This window comes from Eleutherodactylus coqui, chromosome 11 (assembly GCF_035609145.1).
Source record: "Eleutherodactylus coqui strain aEleCoq1 chromosome 11, aEleCoq1.hap1, whole genome shotgun sequence".
NCBI classification, from domain to species: Eukaryota; Metazoa; Chordata; class Amphibia; order Anura; family Eleutherodactylidae; genus Eleutherodactylus; species Eleutherodactylus coqui.
In genome coordinates this window covers 53,060,943-53,076,472 of record NC_089847.1, presented here as the reverse complement: position 1 = coordinate 53,076,472, position 15,530 = coordinate 53,060,943, and the positions used below count along the sequence as shown (strand labels likewise).

General features: G+C 45.0%; 7 non-coding genes across 7 annotated transcripts; all 7 read left to right on the top strand.

Moving 5' to 3' along the window:
* Positions 1-2,798: 2,798 nt before the first annotated feature.
* Positions 2,799-2,870, top strand: TRNAD-GUC (transfer RNA aspartic acid (anticodon GUC)). The gene has a single exon. It is a non-coding gene; the product is annotated as a tRNA-Asp (tRNA).
* A 410-nt stretch (positions 2,871-3,280) lies between these two features.
* Positions 3,281-3,352, top strand: TRNAD-GUC (transfer RNA aspartic acid (anticodon GUC)). The gene has a single exon. It is a non-coding gene; the product is annotated as a tRNA-Asp (tRNA).
* Positions 3,353-4,708: 1,356 nt separating this feature from the next.
* TRNAD-GUC (transfer RNA aspartic acid (anticodon GUC)) lies at positions 4,709-4,780 on the top strand. Its single transcript has one exon. It is a non-coding gene; the product is annotated as a tRNA-Asp (tRNA).
* A 410-nt stretch (positions 4,781-5,190) lies between these two features.
* Positions 5,191-5,262, top strand: TRNAD-GUC (transfer RNA aspartic acid (anticodon GUC)). The gene has a single exon. It is a non-coding gene; the product is annotated as a tRNA-Asp (tRNA).
* Positions 5,263-6,618: 1,356 nt separating this feature from the next.
* Positions 6,619-6,690, top strand: TRNAD-GUC (transfer RNA aspartic acid (anticodon GUC)). Its single transcript has one exon. It is a non-coding gene; the product is annotated as a tRNA-Asp (tRNA).
* A 410-nt stretch (positions 6,691-7,100) lies between these two features.
* On the top strand, positions 7,101-7,172 carry TRNAD-GUC (transfer RNA aspartic acid (anticodon GUC)). Its single transcript has one exon. It is a non-coding gene; the product is annotated as a tRNA-Asp (tRNA).
* Positions 7,173-14,117: 6,945 nt separating this feature from the next.
* On the top strand, positions 14,118-14,189 carry TRNAD-GUC (transfer RNA aspartic acid (anticodon GUC)). The gene has a single exon. It is a non-coding gene; the product is annotated as a tRNA-Asp (tRNA).
* The last annotated feature ends 1,341 nt before the right edge of the window (positions 14,190-15,530 follow it).

The window sequence follows — 15,530 nt, the reverse complement described above, 5'->3', positions numbered from 1 at the left end:
GACGGGGAGTGCTTTTCTCGTTTTCTGCGAAGCTATTTCCCAAGACTGTCGCCATCTTTGACAAAGTCCATCTCAAGAAGAAGTGCTTCCTGCTAAATGCTAAGAAGCATGCCACTTTGCTATCCTCTTGCCTATGTACTGTTTACAACACCAGGTTATGTTTTTCTGCATTTCAACTCCAAACAGCGCTTTGTCCCCAGGAATCACTGCAGCTTTACCTTTGGGGAAAGAGAAAAAGTTTGATTTGTCAGACTTGAGATTTCTTTAGCTGGACTTTGCAGTTAGATGACTCAAGATATCATCTGTGGAAGCTATTTTTCTTTTGGCAGAACATCTGCGTATGTGTAAATGGGCAAAATTCTATCGGTCCCAAGAGTAAATGGGTCTGCCCGAATACTGCCATGCTTTCATCAGCTTCTTCCTCGTTAGTATAGTGGCGAGTAGTCACGCGGGAGACCGGGGTTCGATTCCCCGACGGGGAGTGCTTTTCTCGTTTTCTACGAAGCTATTTCCCAAGACTGTCGCCATCTTTGACAAAGTCCATCTCAAGAAGAAGTGCTTCCTGCTAAATGCTAAGAAGCATGCCACTTTGCTATCCTCTTGCCTATGTACTGTTTACAACACCAGGTTATGTTTTTCTGCATTTCACCTCCAAACAGCGCTTTGTCCCCAGGAATCACTGCAGCTTTACCTTTGGGGAAAGAGAAAAAGTCTGATTTGTCAGACTTGAGATTTCTTTAGCTGGACTTTGCAGTTAGATGACTCAAGATATCATCTGTGGAAGCTATTTTTCTTTTGGCAGAACATCTGCGTATGTGTAAATGGGCAAAATTCTATCGGTCCCAAGAGTAAATGGATCTGCCCAAATACTGCCATCCTTTCATCAGCTACTTCCTCGTTAGTATAGTGGTGAGTATCCCCGCCTGTCACGCGGGAGACCGGGGTTCGATTGCCCGACGGGGAGTGCTTTTCTCGTTTTCTACGAAGCTATTTCCCAAGACTGTCGCCATCTTTGACAAAGTCCATCTCAAGAAGAAGTGCTTCCTGCTAAATGCTAAGAAGCATGCCACTTTGCTATCCTCTTGCCTATGTATTTACAACACCAGGTTATGTTTTTCTGCATTTCACCTCCAAACAGAGCTTTGTCCCCAGGAATCACTGCAGCTTTACCTTTGGGGAAAAGGAAAAAGTCTGATTTGTCAGACTTGAGATTTCTTTAGCTGGACTTTGCAGTTAGATGACTCAAGATATCATCTGTGGAAGCTATTTTTCTTTTGGCAGAACATCTGCGTATGTGTAAATGGGCAAAATTCTATCGGTCCCAAGAGTAATGGGTCTGCCCGAATACTGCCATGCTTTCATCATCTTCTTCCTCGTTAGTATAGTGGTGAGTATCCCCGCCTGTCACGCGGGAGACCGGGGTACAATTCCCCGACGGGGAGTGCTTTTCTCGTTTTCTACGAAGCTATTTCCCAAGACTGTCGCCATCTTTGACAAAGTCCATCTCAAGAAGAAGTGCTTCCTGCTAAATGCTAAGAAGCATGCCACTTTGCTATCCTCTTGCCTATGTACTATTTACAACACCAGGTTATGTTTTTCTGCATTTCACCTCCAAACAGCGCTTTGTCCCCAGGAATCACTGCAGCTTTACCTTTGGGGAAAAGGAAAAAGTCTGATTTGTCAGACTTGAGATTTCTTTAGCTGGACTTTGCAGTTAGATGACTCAAGATATCATCTGTGGAAGCTATTTTTCTTTTTGCAGAACATCTGCGTATGTGTAAATGGGCAAAATTCTATCGGTCCCAAGAGTAAATGGGTCTGCCCGAATACTGCCATGCTTTCATCAGCTTCTTCCTCGTTAGTATAGTGGCGAGTAGTCACGCGGGAGACCGGGGTTCGATTCCCCGACGGGGAGTGCTTTTCTCGTTTTCTACGAAGCTATTTCCCAAGACTGTCGCCATCTTTGACAAAGTCCATCTCAAGAAGAAGTGCTTCCTGCTAAATGCTAAGAAGCATGCCACTTTGCTATCCTCTTGCCTATGTACTGTTTACAACACCAGGTTATGTTTTTCTGCATTTCACCTCCAAACAGCGCTTTGTCCCCAGGAATCACTGCAGCTTTACCTTTGGGGAAAGAGAAAAAGTCTGATTTGTCAGACTTGAGATTTCTTTAGCTGGACTTTGCAGTTAGATGACTCAAGATATCATCTGTGGAAGCTATTTTTCTTTTGGCAGAACATCTGCGTATGTGTAAATGGGCAAAATTCTATCGGTCCCAAGAGTAAATGGGTCTGCCCGAATACTGCCATGCTTTCATCAGCTTCTTCCTCGTTAGTATAGTGGCGAGTAGTCACGCGGGAGACCGGGGTTCGATTCCCCGACGGGGAGTGCTTTTCACGTTTTCTACGAAGCTATTTCCCAAGACTGTCGCCATCTTTGACAAAGTCCATCTCAAGAAGAAGTGCTTCCTGCTAAATGCTAAGAAGCATGCCACTTTGCTATCCTCTTGCCTATGTACTGTTTACAACACCAGGTTATGTTTTTCTGCATTTCACCTCCAAACAGCGCTTTGTCCCCAGGAATTACTGCAGCTTTACCGTTGGGTAAAGAGAAAAAGTCTGATTTGTCAGACTTGAGATTTCTTTAGCTGGACTTTGCAGTTAGATGACTCAAGATATCATCTGTGGAAGCTATTTTTCTTTTGGCAGAACATCTGCGTATGTGTAAATGGGCAAAATTCTATCGGTCCCAAGAGTAAATGGGTCCGCCCGAATACTGCCATGCTTTCATCAGCTTCTTCCTCGTTAGTATAGTGGTGAGTATCCCCGCCTGTCACGCGGGAGACCGGGGTTCGATTCCCCGACGGGGAGTGCTTTTCTCGTTTTCTACGAAGCTATTTCCCAAGACTGTCGCCATCTTTGACAAAGTCCATCTCAAGAAGAAGTGCTTCCTGCTAAATGCTAAGAAGCATGCCACTTTGCTATCCTCTTGCCTATGTACTATTTACAACACCAGGTTATGTTTTTCTGCATTTCACCTCCAAACAGCGCTTTGTCCCCAGGAATCACTGCAGCTTTACCTTTGGGGAAAAGGAAAAAGTCTGATTTGTCAGACTTGAGATTTCTTTAGCTGGACTTTGCAGTTAGATGACTCAAGATATCATCTGTGGAAGCTATTTTTCTTTTGGCAGAACATCTGCGTATGTGTAAATGGGCAAAATTCTATCGGTCCCAAGAGTAAATGGGTCCGCCCGAATACTGCCATGCTTTCATCAGCTTCTTCCTCGTTAGTATAGTGGTGAGTATCCCCGCCTGTCACGCGGGAGACCGGGGTTCGATTCCCCGACGGGGAGTGCTTTTCTCGTTTTCTACAAAGCTATTTCCAAAGACTGTCGCCATCTTTGACAAAGTCCATCTCAAGAAGAAGTGCTTCCTGCTAAATGCTAAGAAGCATGCCACTTTGCTATCCTCTTGCCTATGTACTGTTTACAACACCAGGTTATGTTTTTCTGCATTTCACCTCCAAACAGCGCTTTGTCCCCAGGAATCACTGCAGCTTTACCTTTGGGGAAAGAGAAAAAGTCTGATTTGTCAGACTTGAGATTTCTTTAGCTGGACTTTGCAGTTAGATGACTCAAGATATCATCTGTGGAAGCTATTTTTCTTTTGGCAGAACATCTGCGTATGTGTAAATGGGCAAAATTCTATCGGTCCCAAGAGTAAATGGGTCTGCCCGAATACTGCCATGCTTTCATCAGCTTCTTCCTCGTTAGTATAGTGGCGAGTAGTCACGCGGGAGACCGGGGTTCGATTCCCCGACGGGGAGTGCTTTTCACGTTTTCTACGAAGCTATTTCCCAAGACTGTCGCCATCTTTGACAAAGTCCATCTCAAGAAGAAGTGCTTCCTGCTAAATGCTAAGAAGCATGCCACTTTGCTATCCTCTTGCCTATGTACTGTTTACAACACCAGGTTATGTTTTTCTGCATTTCACCTCCAAACAGCGCTTTGTCCCCAGGAATTACTGCAGCTTTACCGTTGGGTAAAGAGAAAAAGTCTGATTTGTCAGACTTGAGATTTCTTTAGCTGGACTTTGCAGTTAGATGACTCAAGATATCATCTGTGGAAGCTATTTTTCTTTTGGCAGAACATCTGCGTATGTGTAAATGGGCAAAATTCTATCGGTCCCAAGAGTAAATGGGTCTGCCCGAATACTGCCATGCTTTCATCAGCTTCTTCCTCGTTAGTATAGTGGCGAGTAGTCACGCGGGAGACCGGGGTTCGATTCCCCGACGGGGAGTGCTTTTCACGTTTTCTACGAAGCTATTTCCCAAGACTGTCGCCATCTTTGACAAAGTCCATCTCAAGAAGAAGTGCTTCCTGCTAAATGCTAAGAAGCATGCCACTTTGCTATCCTCTTGCCTATGTACTATTTACAACACCAGGTTATGTTTTTCTGCATTTCACCTCCAAACAGCGCTTTGTCCCCAGGAATCACTGCAGCTTTACCTTTGGGGAAAAGGAAAAAGTCTGATTTGTCAGACTTGAGATTTCTTTAGCTGGACTTTGCAGTTAGATGACTCAAGATATCATCTGTGGAAGCTATTTTTCTTTTGGCAGAACATCTGCGTATGTGTAAATGGGCAAAATTCTATCGGTCCCAAGAGTAAATGGGTCCGCCCGAATACTGCCATGCTTTCATTAGCTTCTTCCTCGTTAGTATAGTGGTGAGTATCCCCGCCTGTCACGCGGGAGACCGGGGTTCGATTCCCCGACGGGGAGTGCTTTTCTCGTTTTCTACAAAGCTATTTCCAAAGACTGTCGCCATCTTTGACAAAGTCCATCTCAAGAAGAAGTGCTTCCTGCTAAATGCTAAGAAGCATGCCACTTTGCTATCCTCTTGCCTATGTACTATTTACAACACCAGGTTATGTTTTTCTGCATTTCACCTCCAAACAGCGCTTTGTCCCCAGGAATCACTGCAGCTTTACCTTTGGGGAAAGAGAAAAAGTCTGATTTGTCAGACTTGAGATTTCTTTAGCTGGACTTTGCAGTTAGATGACTCAAGATATCATCTGTGGAAGCTATTTTTCTTTTGGCAGAACATCTGCGTATGTGTAAATGGGCAAAATTCTATCGGTCCCAAGAGTAAATGGGTCCGCCCGAATACTGCCATGCTTTCATCAGCTTCTTCCTCGTTAGTATAGTGGTGAGTATCCCCGCCTGTCACGCGGGAGACCGGGGTTCGATTCCCCGACGGGGAGTGCTTTTCTCGTTTTCTACAAAGCTATTTCCAAAGACTGTCGCCATCTTTGACAAAGTCCATCTCAAGAAGAAGTGCTTCCTGCTAAATGCTAAGAAGCATGCCACTTTGCTATCCTCTTGCCTATGTACTGTTTACAACACCAGGTTATGTTTTTCTGCATTTCACCTCCAAACAGCGCTTTGTCCCCAGGAATCACTGCAGCTTTACCTTTGGGGAAAGAGAAAAAGTCTGATTTGTCAGACTTGAGATTTCTTTAGCTGGACTTTGCAGTTAGATGACTCAAGATATCATCTGTGGAAGCTATTTTTCTTTTGGCAGAACATCTGCGTATGTGTAAATGGGCAAAATTCTATCGGTCCCAAGAGTAAATGGGTCTGCCCGAATACTGCCATGCTTTCATCAGCTTCTTCCTCGTTAGTATAGTGGCGAGTAGTCACGCGGGAGACCGGGGTTCGATTCCCCGACGGGGAGTGCTTTTCACGTTTTCTACGAAGCTATTTCCCAAGACTGTCGCCATCTTTGACAAAGTCCATCTCAAGAAGAAGTGCTTCCTGCTAAATGCTAAGAAGCATGCCACTTTGCTATCCTCTTGCCTATGTACTGTTTACAACACCAGGTTATGTTTTTCTGCATTTCACCTCCAAACAGCGCTTTGTCCCCAGGAATTACTGCAGCTTTACCGTTGGGTAAAGAGAAAAAGTCTGATTTGTCAGACTTGAGATTTCTTTAGCTGGACTTTGCAGTTAGATGACTCAAGATATCATCTGTGGAAGCTATTTTTCTTTTGGCAGAACATCTGCGTATGTGTAAATGGGCAAAATTCTATCGGTCCCAAGAGTAAATGGGTCTGCCCGAATACTGCCATGCTTTCATCAGCTTCTTCCTCGTTAGTATAGTGGCGAGTAGTCACGCGGGAGACCGGGGTTCGATTCCCCGACGGGGAGTGCTTTTCACGTTTTCTACGAAGCTATTTCCCAAGACTGTCGCCATCTTTGACAAAGTCCATCTCAAGAAGAAGTGCTTCCTGCTAAATGCTAAGAAGCATGCCACTTTGCTATCCTCTTGCCTATGTACTATTTACAACACCAGGTTATGTTTTTCTGCATTTCACCTCCAAACAGCGCTTTGTCCCCAGGAATCACTGCAGCTTTACCTTTGGGGAAAAGGAAAAAGTCTGATTTGTCAGACTTGAGATTTCTTTAGCTGGACTTTGCAGTTAGATGACTCAAGATATCATCTGTGGAAGCTATTTTTCTTTTGGCAGAACATCTGCGTATGTGTAAATGGGCAAAATTCTATCGGTCCCAAGAGTAAATGGGTCCGCCCGAATACTGCCATGCTTTCATTAGCTTCTTCCTCGTTAGTATAGTGGTGAGTATCCCCGCCTGTCACGCGGGAGACCGGGGTTCGATTCCCCGACGGGGAGTGCTTTTCTCGTTTTCTACAAAGCTATTTCCAAAGACTGTCGCCATCTTTGACAAAGTCCATCTCAAGAAGAAGTGCTTCCTGCTAAATGCTAAGAAGCATGCCACTTTGCTATCCTCTTGCCTATGTACTATTTACAACACCAGGTTATGTTTTTCTGCATTTCACCTCCAAACAGCGCTTTGTCCCCAGGAATCACTGCAGCTTTACCTTTGGGGAAAGAGAAAAAGTCTGATTTGTCAGACTTGAGATTTCTTTAGCTGGACTTTGCAGTTAGATGACTCAAGATATCATCTGTGGAAGCTATTTTTCTTTTGGCAGAACATCTGCGTATGTGTAAATGGGCAAAATTCTATCGGTCCCAAGAGTAAATGGGTCCGCCCGAATACTGCCATGCTTTCATCAGCTTCTTCCTCGTTAGTATAGTGGTGAGTATCCCCGCCTGTCACGCGGGAGACCGGGGTTCGATTCCCCGACGGGGAGTGCTTTTCTCGTTTTCTACGAAGCTATTTCCCAAGACTGTCGCCATCTTTGACAAAGTCCATCTCAAGAAGAAGTGCTTCCTGCTAAATGCTAAGAAGCATGCCACTTTGCTATCCTCTTGCTAACTTTCTCGTTAGTATAGTGGTGAGTATCCCTGCCTGTCACACGGGAGACCGGGGTTCGATTCCCCGACGGGGAGTGCTTTTCTCGTTTTCTACGAAGGTATTTCCCAAGACTGTCGCCATCTTTGACAAAGTCCATCTCAAGAAGAAGTGCTTCCTGCTAAATGCTAAGAAGCATGCCACTTTGCTATCCTCTTGCCTATGTACTGTTTACAACACCAGGTTATGTTTTTCTGCATTTCACCTCCAAACAGCGCTTTGTCCCCAGGAATCACTGCAGCTTTACCTTTGGGGAAAGAGAAAAAGTCTGATTTGTCAGACTTGAGATTTCTTTAGCTGGACTTTGCAGTTAGATGACTCAAGATATCATCTGGGGAAGCTATTTTTCTTTTGGCAGAACATCTGCGTATGTGTAAATGGGCAAAATTCTATCGGTCCCAAGAGTAAATGGGTCTGCCCGAATACTGCCATGCTTTCATCAGCTTCTTCCTCGTTAGTATAGTGGCGAGTAGTCACGCGGGAGACCGGGGTTCGATTCCCCGACGGGGAGTGCTTTTCTCGTTTTCTACGAAGCTATTTCCCAAGACTGTCGCCATCTTTGACAAAGTCCATCTCAAGAAGAAGTGCTTCCTGCTAAATGCTAAGAAGCATGCCACTTTGCTATCCTCTTGCCTATGTACTGTTTACAACACCAGGTTATGTTTTTCTGCATTTCACCTCCAAACAGCGCTTTGTCCCCAGGAATCACTGCAGCTTTACCTTTGGGGAAAAGGAAAAAGTCTGATTTGTCAGACTTGAGATTTCTTTAGCTGGACTTTGCAGTTAGATGACTCAAGATATCATCTGTGGAAGCTATTTTTCTTTTGGCAGAACATCTGCGTATGTGTAAATGGGCAAAATTCTATCGGTCCCAAGAGTAAATGGGTCCGCCCGAATACTGCCATGCTTTCATCAGCTTCTTCATCAGTATAGTGGTGAGTATCCCCGCCTGTCACGCGGGAGACCGGGGTTCGATTCCCCGACGGGGAGTGCTTTTCTCGTTTTCTACAAAGCTATTTCCAAAGACTGTCGCCATCTTTGACAAAGTCCATCTCAAGAAGAAGTGCTTCCTGCTAAATGCTAAGAAGCATGCCACTTTGCTATCCTCTTGCCTATGTACTATTTACAACACCAGGTTATGTTTTTCTGCATTTCACCTCCAAACAGCGCTTTGTCCCCAGGAATCACTGCAGCTTTACCTTTGGGGAAAGAGAAAAAGTCTGATTTGTCAGACTTGAGATTTCTTTAGCTGGACTTTGCAGTTAGATGACTCAAGATATCATCTGTGGAAGCTATTTTTCTTTTGGCAGAACATCTGCGTATGTGTAAATGGGCAAAATTCTATCGGTCCCAAGAGTAAATGGGTCCGCCCGAATACTGCCATGCTTTCATCAGCTTCTTCCTTGTTAGTATAGTGGTGAGTATCCCCGCCTGTCACGCGGGAGACCGGGGTTCGATTCCCCGACGGGGAGTGCTTTTCTCGTTTTCTACGAAGGTATTTCCCAAGACTGTCGCCATCTTTGACAAAGTCCATCTCAAGAAGAAGTGCTTCCTGCTAAATGCTAAGAAGCATGCCACTTTGCTATCCTCTTGCCTATGTACTGTTTACAACACCAGGTTATGTTTTTCTGCATTTCACCTCCAAACAGCGCTTTGTCCCCAGGAATCACTGCAGCTTTACCTTTGGGGAAAGAGAAAAAGTCTGATTTGTCAGACTTGAGATTTCTTTAGCTGGACTTTGCAGTTAGATGACTCAAGATATCATCTGTGGAAGCTATTTTTCTTTTGGCAGAACATCTGCGTATGTGTAAATGGGCAAAATTCTATCGGTCCCAAGAGTAAATGGATCTGCCCAAATACTGCCATCCTTTCATCAGCTACTTCCTCGTTAGTATAGTGGTGAGTATCCCCGCCTGTCACGCGGGAGACCGGGGTTCGATTGCCCGACGGGGAGTGCTTTTCTCGTTTTCTACGAAGCTATTTCCCAAGACTGTCGCCATCTTTGACAAAGTCCATCTCAAGAAGAAGTGCTTCCTGCTAAATGCTAAGAAGCATGCCACTTTGCTATCCTCTTGCCTATGTATTTACAACACCAGGTTATGTTTTTCTGCATTTCACCTCCAAACAGAGCTTTGTCCCCAGGAATCACTGCAGCTTTACCTTTGGGGAAAAGGAAAAAGTCTGATTTGTCAGACTTGAGATTTCTTTAGCTGGACTTTGCAGTTAGATGACTCAAGATATCATCTGTGGAAGCTATTTTTCTTTTGGCAGAACATCTGCGTATGTGTAAATGGGCAAAATTCTATCGGTCCCAAGAGTAAATGGGTCCGCCCGAATACTGCCATGCTTTCATCAGCTTCTTCCTCGTTAGTATAGTGGTGAGTATCCCCGCCTGTCATGCGGGAGACCGGGGTTCGATTCCCCGACGGGGAGTGCTTTTCTCGTTTTCTACGAAGCTATTTCCCAAGACTGTCGCCATCTTTGACAAAGTCCATCTCAAGAAGAAGTGCTTCCTGCTAAATGCTAAGAAGCATGCCACTTTGCTATCCTCTTGCTAACTTTCTCGTTAGTATAGTGGTGAGTATCCCTGCCTGTCACACGGGAGACCGGGGTTCGATTCCCCGACGGGGAGTGCTTTTCTCGTTTTCTACGAAGGTATTTCCCAAGACTGTCGCCATCTTTGACAAAGTCCATCTCAAGAAGAAGTGCTTCCTGCTAAATGCTAAGAAGCATGCCACTTTGCTATCCTCTTGCCTATGTACTGTTTACAACACCAGGTTATGTTTTTCTGCATTTCACCTCCAAACAGCGCTTTGTCCCCAGGAATCACTGCAGCTTTACCTTTGGGGAAAGAGAAAAAGTCTGATTTGTCAGACTTGAGATTTCTTTAGCTGGACTTTGCAGTTAGATGACTCAAGATATCATCTGGGGAAGCTATTTTTCTTTTGGCAGAACATCTGCGTATGTGTAAATGGGCAAAATTCTATCGGTCCCAAGAGTAAATGGGTCTGCCCGAATACTGCCATGCTTTCATCAGCTTCTTCCTCGTTAGTATAGTGGCGAGTAGTCACGCGGGAGACCGGGGTTCGATTCCCCGACGGGGAGTGCTTTTCTCGTTTTCTACGAAGCTATTTCCCAAGACTGTCGCCATCTTTGACAAAGTCCATCTCAAGAAGAAGTGCTTCCTGCTAAATGCTAAGAAGCATGCCACTTTGCTATCAACTTGCCTATGTACTGTTTACAACACCAGGTTATGTTTTTCTGCATTTCACCTCCAAACAGCGCTTTGTCCCCAGGAATCACTGCAGCTTTACCTTTGGGGAAAAGGAAAAAGTCTGATTTGTCAGACTTGAGATTTCTTTAGCTGGACTTTGCAGTTAGATGACTCAAGATATCATCTGTGGAAGCTATTTTTCTTTTGGCAGAACATCTGCGTATGTGTAAATGGGCAAAATTCTATCGGTCCCAAGAGTAAATGGGTCCGCCCGAATACTGCCATGCTTTCATCAGCTTCTTCATCAGTATAGTGGTGAGTATCCCCGCCTGTCACGCGGGAGACCGGGGTTCGATTCCCCGACGGGGAGTGCTTTTCTCGTTTTCTACAAAGCTATTTCCAAAGACTGTCGCCATCTTTGACAAAGTCCATCTCAAGAAGAAGTGCTTCCTGCTAAATGCTAAGAAGCATGCCACTTTGCTATCCTCTTGCCTATGTACTATTTACAACACCAGGTTATGTTTTTCTGCATTTCACCTCCAAACAGCGCTTTGTCCCCAGGAATCACTGCAGCTTTACCTTTGGGGAAAGAGAAAAAGTCTGATTTGTCAGACTTGAGATTTCTTTAGCTGGACTTTGCAGTTAGATGACTCAAGATATCATCTGTGGAAGCTATTTTTCTTTTGGCAGAACATCTGCGTATGTGTAAATGGGCAAAATTCTATCGGTCCCAAGAGTAAATGGGTCCGCCCGAATACTGCCATGCTTTCATCAGCTTCTTCCTTGTTAGTATAGTGGTGAGTATCCCCGCCTGTCACGCGGGAGACCGGGGTTCGATTCCCCGACGGGGAGTGCTTTTCTCGTTTTCTACGAAGCTATTTCCCAAGACTGTCGCCATCTTTGACAAAGTCCATCTCAAGAAGAAGTGCTTCCTGCTAAATGCTAAGAAGCATGCCACTTTGCTATCCTCTTGCTAACTTTCTCGTTAGTATAGTGGTGAGTATCCCTGCCTGTCACACGGGAGACCGGGGTTCGATTCCCCGACGGGGAGTGCTTTTCTCGTTTTCTACGAAGGTATTTCCCAAGACTGTCGCCATCTTTGACAAAGTCCATCTCAAGAAGAAGTGCTTCCTGCTAAATGCTAAGAAGCATGCCACTTTGCTATCCTCTTGCCTATGTACTGTTTACAACACCAGGTTATGTTTTTCTGCATTTCACCTCCAAACAGCGCTTTGTCCCCAGGAATCACTGCAGCTTTACCTTTGGGGAAAGAGAAAAAGTCTGATTTGTCAGACTTGAGATTTCTTTAGCTGGACTTTGCAGTTAGATGACTCAAGATATCATCTGGGGAAGCTATTTTTCTTTTGGCAGAACATCTGCGTATGTGTAAATGGGCAAAATTCTATCGGTCCCAAGAGTAAATGGGTCTGCCCGAATACTGCCATGCTTTCATCAGCTTCTTCCTCGTTAGTATAGTGGCGAGTAGTCACGCGGGAGACCGGGGTTCGATTCCCCGACGGGGAGTGCTTTTCTCGTTTTCTACGAAGCTATTTCCCAAGACTGTCGCCATCTTTGACAAAGTCCATCTCAAGAAGAAGTGCTTCCTGCTAAATGCTAAGAAGCATGCCACTTTGCTATCCTCTTGCCTATGTACTGTTTACAACACCAGGTTATGTTTTTCTGCATTTCACCTCCAAACAGAGCTTTGTCCCCAGGAATCACTGCAGCTTTACCTTTGGGGAAAAGGAAAAAGTCTGATTTGTCAGACTTGAGATTTCTTTAGCTGGACTTTGCAGTTAGATGACTCAAGATATCATCTGTGGAAGCTATTTTTCTTTTGGCAGAACATCTGCGTATGTGTAAATGGGCAAAATTCTATCGGTCCCAAGAGTAAATGGGTCCGCCCGAATACTGCCATGCTTTCATCAGCTTCTTCCTTGTTAGTATAGTGGTGAGTATCCCCGCCTGTCACGCGGGAGACCGGGGTTCGATTCCCCGACGGGGAGTGCTTTTCTCGTTTTCTACGAAGCTATTTCCCAAGACTGTCGCCATCTTTGACAAAGTCCATCTCAAGAAGAAGTGCTTCCTGCTAAATGCTAAGAAGCATGCCACTTTGCTATCCTCTTGCTAACTTTCTCGTTAGTATAGTGGTGAGTATCCCTGCCTGTCACACGGGAGACCGGGGTTCGATTCCCCGACGGGGAGTGCTTTTCTCGTTTTCTACGAAGGTATTTCCCAAGACTGTCGCCATCTTTGACAAAGTCCATCTCAAGAAGAAGTGCTTCCTGCTAAATGCTAAGAAGCATGCCACTTTGCTATCCTCTTGCCTATGTACTGTTTACAACACCAGGTTATGTTTTTCTGCATTTCACCTCCAAACAGCGCTTTGTCCCCAGGAATCACTGCAGCTTTACCTTTGGGGAAAGAGAAAAAGTCTGATTTGTCAGACTTGAGATTTCTTTAGCTGGACTTTGCAGTTAGATGACTCAAGATATCATCTGGGGAAGCTATTTTTCTTTTGGCAGAACATCTGCGTATGTGTAAATGGGCAAAATTCTATCGGTCCCAAGAGTAAATGGGTCTGCCCGAATACTGCCATGCTTTCATCAGCTTCTTCCTCGTTAGTATAGTGGCGAGTAGTCACGCGGGAGACCGGGGTTCGATTCCCCGACGGGGAGTGCTTTTCACGTTTTCTACGAAGCTATTTCCCAAGACTGTCGCCATCTTTGACAAAGTCCATCTCAAGAAGAAGTGCTTCCTGCTAAATGCTAAGAAGCATGCCACTTTGCTATCCTCTTGCCTATGTACTGTTTACAACACCAGGTTATGTTTTTCTGCATTTCACCTCCAAACAGCGCTTTGTCCCCAGGAATTACTGCAGCTTTACCGTTGGGTAAAGAGAAAAAGTCTGATTTGTCAGACTTGAGATTTCTTTAGCTGGACTTTGCAGTTAGATGACTCAAGATATCATCTGTGGAAGCTATTTTTCTTTTGGCAGAACATCTGCGTATGTGTAAATGGGCAAAATTCTATCGGTCCCAAGAGTAAATGGGTCCGCCCGAATACTGCCATGCTTTCATTAGCTTCTTCCTCGTTAGTATAGTGGTGAGTATCCCCACCTGTCACGCGGGAGACCGGGGTTCGATTCCCCGACGGGGAGTGCTTTTCTCGTTTTCTACAAAGCTATTTCCAAAGACTGTCGCCATCTTTGACAAAGTCCATCTCAAGAAGAAGTGCTTCCTGCTAAATGCTAAGAAGCATGCCACTTTGCTATCCTCTTGCCTATGTACTATTTACAACACCAGGTTATGTTTTTCTGCATTTCACCTCCAAACAGCGCTTTGTCCCCAGGAATCACTGCAGCTTTACCTTTGGGGAAAGAGAAAAAGTCTGATTTGTCAGACTTGAGATTTCTTTAGCTGGACTTTGCAGTTAGATGACTCAAGATATCATCTGTGGAAGCTATTTTTCTTTTGGCAGAACATCTGCGTATGTGTAAATGGGCAAAATTCTATCGGTCCCAAGAGTAAATGGGTCCGCCCGAATACTGCCATGCTTTCATCAGCTTCTTCCTCGTTAGTATAGTGGTGAGTATCCCCGCCTGTCACGCGGGAGACCGGGGTTCGATTCCCCGACGGGGAGTGCTTTTCTCGTTTTCTACGAAGCTATTTCCCAAGACTGTCGCCATCTTTGACAAAGTCCATCTCAAGAAGAAGTGCTTCCTGCTAAATGCTAAGAAGCATGCCACTTTGCTATCCTCTTGCTAACTTTCTCGTTAGTATAGTGGTGAGTATCCCTGCCTGTCACACGGGAGACCGGGGTTCGATTCCCCGACGGGGAGTGCTTTTCTCGTTTTCTACGAAGGTATTTCCCAAGACTGTCGCCATCTTTGACAAAGTCCATCTCAAGAAGAAGTGCTTCCTGCTAAATGCTAAGAAGCATGCCACTTTGCTATCCTCTTGCCTATGTACTGTTTACAACACCAGGTTATGTTTTTCTGCATTTCACCTCCAAACAGCGCTTTGTCCCCAGGAATCACTGCAGCTTTACCTTTGGGGAAAGAGAAAAAGTCTGATTTGTCAGACTTGAGATTTCTTTAGCTGGACTTTGCAGTTAGATGACTCAAGATATCATCTGTGGAAGCTATTTTTCTTTTGGCAGAACATCTGCGTATGTGTAAATGGGCAAAATTCTATCGGTCCCAAGAGTAAATGGGTCTGCCCGAATACTGCCATGCTTTCATCAGCTTCTTCCTCGTTAGTATAGTGGCGAGTAGTCACGCGGGAGACCGGGGTTCGATTCCCCGACGGGGAGTGCTTTTCTCGTTTTCTACGAAGCTATTTCCCAAGACTGTCGCCATCTTTGACAAAGTCCATCTCAAGAAGAAGTGCTTCCTGCTAAATGCTAAGAAGCATGCCACTTTGCTATCCTCTTGCCTATGTACTGTTTACAACACCAGGTTATGTTTTTCTGCATTTCACCTCCAAACAGCGCTTTGTCCCCAGGAATCACTGCAGCTTTACCTTTGGGGAAAAGGAAAAAGTCTGATTTGTCAGACTTGAGATTTCTTTAGCTGGACTTTGCAGTTAGATGACTCAAGATATCATCTGTGGAAGCTATTTTTCTTTTGGCAGAACATCTGCGTATGTGTAAATGGGCAAAATTCTATCGGTCCCAAGAGTAAATGGGTCCGCCCGAATACTGCCATGCTTTCATCAGCTTCTTCATCAGTATAGTGGTGAGTATCCCCGCCTGTCACGCGGGAGACCGGGGTTCGATTCCCCGACGGGGAGTGCTTTTCTCGTTTTCTACAAAGCTATTTCCAAAGACTGTCGCCATCTTTGACAAAGTCCATCTCAAGAAGAAGTGCTTCCTGCTAAATGCTAAGAAGCATGCCACTTTGCTATCCTCTTGCCTATGTACTATTTACAACACCAGGTTATGTTTTTCTGCATTTCACCTCCAAACAGCGCTTTGTCCCCA